General features: G+C 40.9%; 1 long non-coding RNA gene across 1 annotated transcript; it reads left to right on the forward strand.

Annotated features, from left to right (window-relative positions):
• The first annotated feature begins 3516 nt into the window (after positions 1-3516).
• LOC112949993 lies at positions 3517-6006 on the forward strand. The gene is made up of 3 exons (XR_003249919.1): positions 3517-3652; positions 5250-5367; positions 5918-6006. It is a non-coding gene; the product is annotated as an uncharacterized LOC112949993 (long non-coding RNA).
• The last annotated feature ends 3642 nt before the right edge of the window (positions 6007-9648 follow it).

The raw sequence follows: 9648 nt of genomic DNA on the forward strand, positions 1-9648 counted from the left end.
CTTCTCCTGTAGACTAGCTATAAATGTTCTTTATGCTTTATTCTCTGGACAGGAGTGACTTGCCCAAGACATCAGTGCTTCCTCCACAGTACGGTCACGTGAACTCCAGATCAGTGAAGTGCATTTTTGCAAGGAGGGATAAGCAACATCTCTCAGATCAGGGCCCACAGCCTTAGAAAGGATCCAACACTGGGCAGCGACTGATGCATATTCATCGCCTGTAAGTAAAACTAATCCTTCTTATAAGACTTCCAAGGGAAGAGAATGTCTAACAGTTAAGCTAAATAAACCTAAGAATAGAATATGGCTAAAATAATACTTCTAGGCAAAGCTTTGAAAAAGTCTTTTTTTTTTTCAGTCAGGTTTTTATCAGATAGATTTACTAGTTTTTAGATGTCTGCTTTCCTCAATAAACTTCTGAGCACCATCCTGGATTTGCAAAACGTACTTATCCTCCCAGGRAGAGGTTTCTACAGCCTACTGTTATTTTCAAAGGAAAGAGAAAAACATAGAAAAAGGCCTCAAAGATATGAGTGAATTATTTCATCTCCTTACAAGTGCAACATGTGCTCTCTTTTCTGAAATGACATAGTACAAAAAACAAGATGTAATTAAAGCAATTTCTTTGCCAAATGAGTGGGATCTTATAAAGAATTGCCACATCATTCTGATTTGAGATTTCTTATTCTAAACAAAACTCAACTTAATAAGGAATATTGTAAGGCATTAATAGGGTACTTCAACACATATTTTTTATATATGAGTGACTGCAAAGTGCTGAGCCTGTAATCAGAAGGACACTCAGTGTCCAAAATAGGCATATTAAAGYACCAGGCATTTTTGTGTACTACAGTACAATCACGGAAGTGAACCAAAAAAGAACATTTGGCCTTTTGTTATCTTATGTACCAAGACAGAGAAGCTTTAGTCTAGTGTGCCTTTTCTTCTGTTCTGCCAAAGAGAACAGATGTATTGTTAATCACATACAAAACCAAAACCCACAAACAAACAAACAAAAAAAWCCCTCACAAGTTTCAGACTGTGATTTTAAAATTTAGGAGTAAACTCAGTTTTCAAAGAAAGTGATTTTCATCTAATTATCTTGAAACTGTCTGTAAGAGACAGGGAATTGGATAAAACTACCACATAGGGTTTTGTTTGCTTTTCCAGCTGAAGAGTAAATGAAGGCAATTTTGGTAAAAATCCTGCAGCAAGATGAACTGGGCAGGAGATAAGAGTCACCACTAATGTAAGAGTTTTACAAGAAGCTTCTGGGCCCAATATAGAAAACTTATAGAAGGTTCAGCAATAAATAGATTTTACAGTGCACTGTAAATTCAGATCTCTGTTACTGAACTCCAACTTGCAAATTAATTCAGTACACAAATTCTCAGAATCTCCAATCTGAAAAACGTTTGCACTACAGTTTAGTGCAATCCGAAGAGAAAGAGAGGGAGAACATGCCACACGATTCCTAAATGATGCTCTGTTGGGAAATCAGCACTCAAAGTTGTTAAAACAACCTTAAGTTAGCCACTAACCCACATCTCATGGTATCCCACTCACGCTACTACCCCCAGCTAAAGCACACCTCGTAAATACCTGCAGTCAGATTTCCATTTCTTCAGAGCAGCATTACAGCTCTTTGACAAACTGTGTGTGAGGCACAATTCCAGGGAATATGGATTGCAGTCAGCTCTCCAGTAYGTATTTTGAAAGGATGTATGTGGTATTGCGGTATTTGGAATTTGCATATAGAGAGAACAGGTATGTTTCTAATGTGATCTGGACTGCAATTTGCATGAATTATCTTCAAGTCCATGGCCTGTATGAGGATAACATACACAGAGCACAAAGAGATCTCTGTTCCCCATCTGGGTGTTGTACCAGGAGCAGAGGGTGGAGGAAGGGAGGTGAAATCTGTGATTCTGATTTGAAGGTAAGATGCGAGATGCTGGCATCTGGCAACCATAAGAGGCAAATGGGGGAGAGTTGGGGCCCTGGCTGTTTGCCAGCCAGGGCGTGTGCAAGGATAACAAGAGCTTTTAACCCACACAGAAAGGTCAGGATGGTAGGAACAAAATTAGAGCACGTGCTCATACTTCAGCTACATATTCCTCATTTATATTATAGAGTTTTAAGAATAACTACTACAATATTCTACGATTAATTTAAAAAACACATGCCRTCACGCTTTATCACTAATGTCTACATCCGTGAAACAGGAAGACATCCAGTTCTCATTAAAATCAATAGCAGTTAAGCCCCCAAATACACTTCAGGATCTGACCAAATTTTTTTCCCGTCCTTAATAGTTACAAATAACACTCAGAAATAATGAAACTCTCTCTTGCTTGTGCTTTTTTTCAGACCTGCATCTCACTGCAACTAACTGTTCATGAGCATTACAACCTGCAGTGCCTAACCAACGGTGTGCATCTCTCAAGTGTTAAAGATAGCACGTGCCTGTCTGGAGCCTGTACCCCACACTTCAACAACTGCACTTCAAGCCTGCTCAGCAGCACCAATCTCCATGTACAGGCTGTTGGGACAAGCTACTCTAACATGACAGTCACAAGAGTAGACAAGATTGAAATTTCAAAGTTTTGTTCACAGATTTGCTAGCAATGCCTGGGACGAATCACAATTTTTCAAAAGAGTAAGTTTTTWAATTATGAACAGAGAAACAATAGCTCACTTGCACATGAAAAAGAATACACCCACTGTTTTTCCATGTTCAGCAATTAAAAAATAGGCCAACCAATTAGCTTTAAAACTTGAGAAAATATTAGAACTAAAATATAAGGCTCACTTTCCTCTTTTTTATAGCCAGACTGAAAGATTGAAAGCTCTCAGACTAATGGCTACTTTAAGACTGTAAAAAGGGGTGAAAGTTTTTGAAATATGAATCTAACATTGCCAGAACAGATTGATTCCATAGCAATTTTTTAAAGAGGATTAGGACATAGATTAAATTTGAAACATTTAAATAAGGCTATTGGCATTAACTACACAACAATTCACAAGTGCCATGGGGCCTGTAAYTTATTGCACTGCACAGATCAATTTGCCTGACTTTTCTCTCTTTTTTCYACAGTGTGAATGTCCAGAATAGGACAGGGGCCAAACAGGGGCCAAAATATACTTGAATAGCAGGCCTACAGATTGAAGACACTTCTTGTATATAACATGAGTCAGTCAGAATCAATATGCCCTGAAAAGAATGACTGGAAAATAGCATTTTTTTTTAGTCTGTGCTTTAGAAACATCACCCTGGAAACTAAAATTACTGCTTTAAACCTGTGAGATAATTAACAACAACAGAATTGTGTTTAATAGCACCTAGCTCCCAGGTTTCCAAGCACTTTCTGCCTGTGCTGGAGAAACACCTTGTACACACCGAGAATACAGCAGAAGGTCCTTTGGTTCATAAGCACTAAATCCACAGGATGCAGCAGGTCCTGCTCTTTTGAGAAGCATTCCTAGCCTCTTTAGCATGCCTGAATTTCACCAAACGAAGCCTTGTGCCTKCTAAAATCCAGGCAAAGGTCATCCAGACCTGGCCTGGTTCGGCTCCTGCTGCTCTGTGCATGAGTGGAGGTGCTGGGAGCTGGACTGGCCAAGCAGGCTGAAGAACAAAGTGCCCTGAAGGGTAAGGAATAAAAGCAACTTGAGGCCACCCTCTCACCTGCCCCTGTCAGACGGCTGTCCAAGCATCCGTATGGGCTCCTCATGCCAGGGGATCCAGTGATTTGCAAACAGCCTCCAGGCTCCATGGTGGAACCTCAAGCCTCTCCTTGCTTCCTCTGCCTAAACCTGCTGGGTAGCGGGGTGAGAGACGCGGGAGCTAGTGCCGATACTGTCCATGGTGCAGAGGCTGATTGAACCAGGGCAGGACAGGAGCTGCTCGGAGCAGCCCAGCACACCACGGAATCACTCTGTGAGTTATTTCCAACAATCCTAACAGCTACTGCAGTCTAAGACTATCTTGGGGTTTCTATCTCAAGGCCAGTAAGAAATGCTACTGTGGGGTTCAGAGCCACCTCCTCTGCTTTGCAGGATTCTCTGTCCTTACACTCAATTTGCTGTTGCCCAGACAAACCTGGAAGACAGCTATCAATACAGACCATTGGTGGCAAGTCAAGCCCTGCCAAAGCCCAGCTTCTTTGGGCCATTCCATACATGCACTCTCATCATCTCCAACTAATTTGATGTGAAAACTGAAGTTAAGCAACTTGTTACTAATCACTTTTCAAGTATTTATTTATTTTGTTGGGGGAGGAAGGCAGACAGRAGAGAAAAATTAAGCTATTTAGCTTTCCAAGTATTTAACATAAAACCCAGAAGAGCTCCATCTGGCAACCAGCAGGATTTCTAAATAATCTAAATGGAATCTACATAAGAACCAGGCTTTCTATAGAGTAAGACAACAGCCACAAGCTTTTATTAACATAAAAGGAAATTATAAAAAATTAAGTTAGAACTGGAAAGAGAGTCTGGCAAACTGACAAAAGACTCCAGGAATCTCTACATTAATGTTGAAATGCCACTTTTGACTTTGTCAAATTATAGCACCATATACTGTGTGATTTAAAAAAAAAAAAAAAAGAGGAGATTCAAAGGACATTAACACAATCAAACTAGTTCTAGGAGCACATTCATATTCATGAAAATTACCATATCATTCCTTCCTTTGCAATACAAAAAGACTCTTGATACTTGATCATCGTTTGTGACAATATTTGTTATTAATATTATTAATATATACTTTAACAAGTCATGGATAGGCCCTTCCTGTCCATATAGCCCATCTTTTTAAGGAAATGCTTCTTAACTATGATGCTAATTTTATGCTAGTATTTCTGAATGATTCTTCATACAAAAATTTCATTAATGTTTTAATGTTCTAGGTTATTCAGATATGAAGGGACTGGCATGTCACTTCATAGCTAGCTAGTATATACTTTGCTCAGTTTTTGAATGACACAAATCAGGTGGTGCTTTGCCATCCTACAGGAAGTATTTTAATGGTCCTTGTGCCACKTTCAGTGGACAGAAATGCAAGTTGCCATGGGGATTCTCTATCTGTTTCTGGCAGAGAGCCAGAAGTGTGAAACTAGTGGGCCCCCAAACCATGCTGCAGTGATCCTGAGAGGATAGAGCAGCCTGGAAACTCTGCCCTTTTGCTATCTTGGGCTACAGGAAGAGAATTTCTATCTTTATCATTGCCCATCTGGTGCTTTTCACAGGCAGCAAGAACAAAGAAATAGAGTAAAATGTACTGGTCCCTACCATCTGCTTCTGCTTGTAAAATCTAGAAAGTGCCTGACAGAAAAGGCTTCCCTTCCTATCAAGCTGTTGTGGCAGGTAGGTGTTTTTGTCTGAACGTTTCTGAGATGTTGGGCCTCAGAGGCCTTGGTCACTCATGGTGATACAGCCGCTTGCTGCAGAGCATCCAAACGCACCCAGACCCACACCTTCATTCACAAGGGTCAGACTGCAGAAAAGGAAGGTTGTGTTGTTTAAGATTTGCTCTATTGGATCAGTCCCCGTATTATCTAGAATAGGAAGATTCCTGTGGGTTTAATCGGATGTGTTACCCTACAGATTTGCTCTGGTTCCACCTCCTTTCCCATGAGCCACATCCCCTCTTGCTGTACGGCTGCRTACACCATGTGTTGGCTCGACCCCTTCTGCCTCTGACAGAAGTTTGGCCAAAAAGAGCAGATTTTCTGCTACTTTGATCATTTCCTGTGGTAAAAAGTGAAGGGAATTATCTGACCCATAGTCTTTTCTTCTTAGTTTTGAAAAATAACAAGGATTTACATTTGCGAGTTGCCTTAAATAACTTGCTTCTCAACAGCATTTTGCCACTAGTTTATTGGTTCTCTTACAAAGCTTTTAACTTATTTTTTAGAACCAAAAAACATGTTGCTCTGATCCTAAATTTGGAAATTCAGCTGCTGGATTAAATCAAGAAGGAACTTCATTGTGATGGAGAAATAACCAAAAGGTAACATAAAATCCACAGACAATACAAAAGCATGAACCTCTTCCCTATTTAAAAAATCTTAGATTTAAAAAATAAGCTTAATTTTCTCTTGGTGGGGATAGTGTTATTTTTGGCTACAAGTGTGCATTGCATCATGTATTTAGAAATGAGTTAACCCTTTTATTAAAGGGTTATACTATTCTTTAGAGCAGTTCTATTACATATGTGATGCAAASAGCCTGAAATAGTTTCATTTTGTCAAAATCACCAAGGTTTCAGTTCAGAAATGTGTCCAATGTCTGTCTAATCCCGTGCTGAAATAGTGACACTACATAAATGGTGCAAGCACTTGGGCAACCAGGTACGAAGCCTGGTGAATGGGTGACCTCTCTGTGGCCTGGAATTGCACCCTGAAACAAGTCCATTATTTATTTTTTTTGCCCCAGAAAACACAAGGAACATCAACAGTATGATTATACGTACTGAAACGATCCCTTGTATCAGCATTAATATTCTGTAGAAGTACCTTTCAAAGCAATTATCACAAAATACATTAAATCCTTATAAATATAAGACTACGTCATTTAAAATATATGCATGTTCATGCTTTGTAGTTGAATGCATTTTCAGCTGGGCAGACACCCCAATGTGTGTGTATATATAGATTTTTTTTTTCCTGTTAAACATTTACTCACAGTGCATAAAAACAGTTGTTTGTATGAGTTTGTACAAAAAGCCTTTCTTTGAACTTTGCTATGTTAATTATATGAATATGACACATTCTGACAGCTACTCTCTGAGCTGAGTCCAGAGGCTCCCTTTGTCATCAGTGGGAGTTCTGCTCTGGAAAGAAACRACTGAACACTTTGAAGGGTTCAAATTATTATTATTTTAAAAACGTTACACTAACGTTTTGGTAAATGTACTAAACATATGTATTTTTTTAGCATCCTGCTAACTAAAATCATGACCTGGCTCTATTTCTATTTCAGATGCTTTAATCTATTATACTGAACAGATGCCCCACACACACTGCCCCCACCCCCAAATACACAGCTGGAGAGGAAAATGAGATCTGGAGCAGTTTGGATTGATTCTGTGTTTAAAAATATACAAATAAATATATTAATACATATATGCACTTCAAAATATAATCAGAAGTGGGGGGAGGAATCTGCAATATTCTGTTAGAACAAAAATTGTACTAAACCACTTAAAATCTTACCACAACAAAAATTGGTGCTATCRCCATTAATAATATATTGCCTTTCATATGCAGAGGTAATAAGAAGGCTACACTACGATGCATATAGACTCATAAATAATGTATAAGTGCATCAAAAAGAATCTAATTAGTTCAGCAGTGCCAAAAATTATTAAACAGAAACATCAAAAGAGGCAGTGGGATGTTCCCTTTTTCTGAGACGCACTGCAGGCCGGCCCTGCAGCAGCCTCTGGCTCTGCCTGGAAGCCGCCCTCCCAAATGTGGGTCACCAGGAGCGGAGGTGGCCGGAGCTGCCCGGTGCCACCAGGAGCAGAGGTGGCCGGAGCTGCCCGGTGCCACCCCGTCCTGCCCGCGCTGAGCAGCGCTGCAGCCTGCCCGGCCCGCGCACAGCTTTGCTCTCCAGCTAGGATCTGTGCACGGGAAGGGTGGAGCCGGTTCCTCCTCTCCTGGCCGCAGCCGATAGTGCATCCTGCGAGCAACGTTTGCTCCTGGCCTCTCTCCTTCAGGGCAACCGCGGAAGAGGAGGAAGGGCAGCCTGGGACAGGAGGGAGACTACAAGGACAGTGGAGCAGACACGGGGAGTGCTGCAGAGGTCCAGGACCACCYTGGAAGTGGCCCTGGTCTCCTACGAGTGCCTCTGGAGTCCTGCCACACTGCCTGCCATCCAGCCGGGAAAGCATGTGGGCAACATGCGTGCCACTCACTGGGAGATASCTGTGGACGTGGCCTGCAGGAGGTATGTCCGCAAACAGCATTACTTAAATCCAAGTTAGAACATTATGCTGTATACAAAAACATACACATACACAAAAAAGTCGAGAAAGTTTTTATATAATAGCTGTACAGCTGCACCCGTCTGCGCTTCTGTAGTGTATGTGGTGGGATTATACTGCATCAGAGACAAGCAGGGAAAAAACACCCACGTGAGGCAAGCTGGGGCTGATTCTTCATACAGAGAAAATTCTAATCGTACGTTTCCCTGAAGTCTGAAAAGTTTTATTTAAAGGTAAACAAACTCTAATATTCCACTGCATTTGAATCAAAGGAAAAATATATATCCCCAAAGATGCAGATATATAAGCTTAGCTTATATCTCCTTTGAAATGGTATATTAGTCCATAGTCCACTATGGTTATGTTTTCCTCATGTTTGAAACAAAGTAAAAGCATCACAGGCAAGAGAAACAATTCTGCTATAAAAGGACCTCTGCTCCTCCAGGTCAGTTCTATCTCTTAGAACAGGAACAAAGTTTATTTTCAAACAAAAAGAASAGTATAGCACTTGTACAGCAAAGGTTTAAGTCACGGGTATCACCATTTTTCAAGCATAGCTTCCAGCACTGTTTGATCTGCAGACTCACTAAGAAATCAGATACAGAACAGATCTGTGCGTATGAACAGAGCCTCCTGGCCAGAGGACTTGCCTTTCTTATTTGCCTTTCATGGAACATTTAAAGGTCCACARACCCTCCCCATGGGTCCACAAGGCATACACTGAAAGACACTGAAATCATGGGAAATATTGCAGCACGCCCTAAAGCACACCCTAATACCCACTCGCAGCTTTCAAGGAACTCGGCTGGAGTTGGACTGGGCCTCAGAGTTGACGAACTTTTCACACTATCTGCAACCTCAGACTTGCTCTGAAATCTGCACTGAGAATCTCCAACAGAAACCCGTGAGGAACCTGAGGGACAGGCCTCCAAACCTCCACACGCCCCTGCTGACACACAGTGCAAGCAGGGCTGTCCAGCAGGACACACCTTTTCAAGAGGCACTTAATAACACGAAACTTCACACGTTTAACACAGATTGCCCACAACATCTAAAGAATTAGCACACGCCGACCTCACACATTACCAAAATGCTGATAAACACAGAGAAAAGCAGCCCCTGCTGCGCTGCAAGCACTGCCAGCGCTGTGCACGTGGAGTAATCCCCGTGCATCCAGCACTGCCTTTCCATAAACACAATTTAAAAGGGTAACTCTAACAGAGGAGTCTTAAGGGGGAGGGAGACTATGAAAATACAAGAAGTGAATTCAAGGCTCTGAGCTGCTGTCTAGCACTACAGTTACATTTGTACCACCCATTCCCTGGGGAAAATGACATACAATGCAAACAGGCCGCCTTGTTCAATTATTCAAGTATTAAGAGATTCACGGAAAGACATCTGAGAAACATAACGTTTTAATAGATGAAATAAATACTCCAGTACATGCAAGATAAAAACTGACATTGGAAAAAAATTAAAAATCACTTTTGTTATAGTGTAATTTTTTGTTTGTTTGTTTAAACACTCACAGTAGCTTTTCCCCCAGTTTGGAAATCAACACATGGAAAACATAATCACAACCTCCAGTCCTTCCACTCCTACACACCAAATGCACTTCTAACCTAACACTTGATGCAAAAAAAAAAAAAAAAAAAAAA

The sequence above is a fragment of the Nothoprocta perdicaria genome, unplaced genomic scaffold, assembly GCF_003342845.1.
Source record: "Nothoprocta perdicaria isolate Ctin4 unplaced genomic scaffold, notPer1 scaffold_302, whole genome shotgun sequence".
Lineage (NCBI taxonomy): Eukaryota > Metazoa > Chordata > Aves > Tinamiformes > Tinamidae > Nothoprocta > Nothoprocta perdicaria.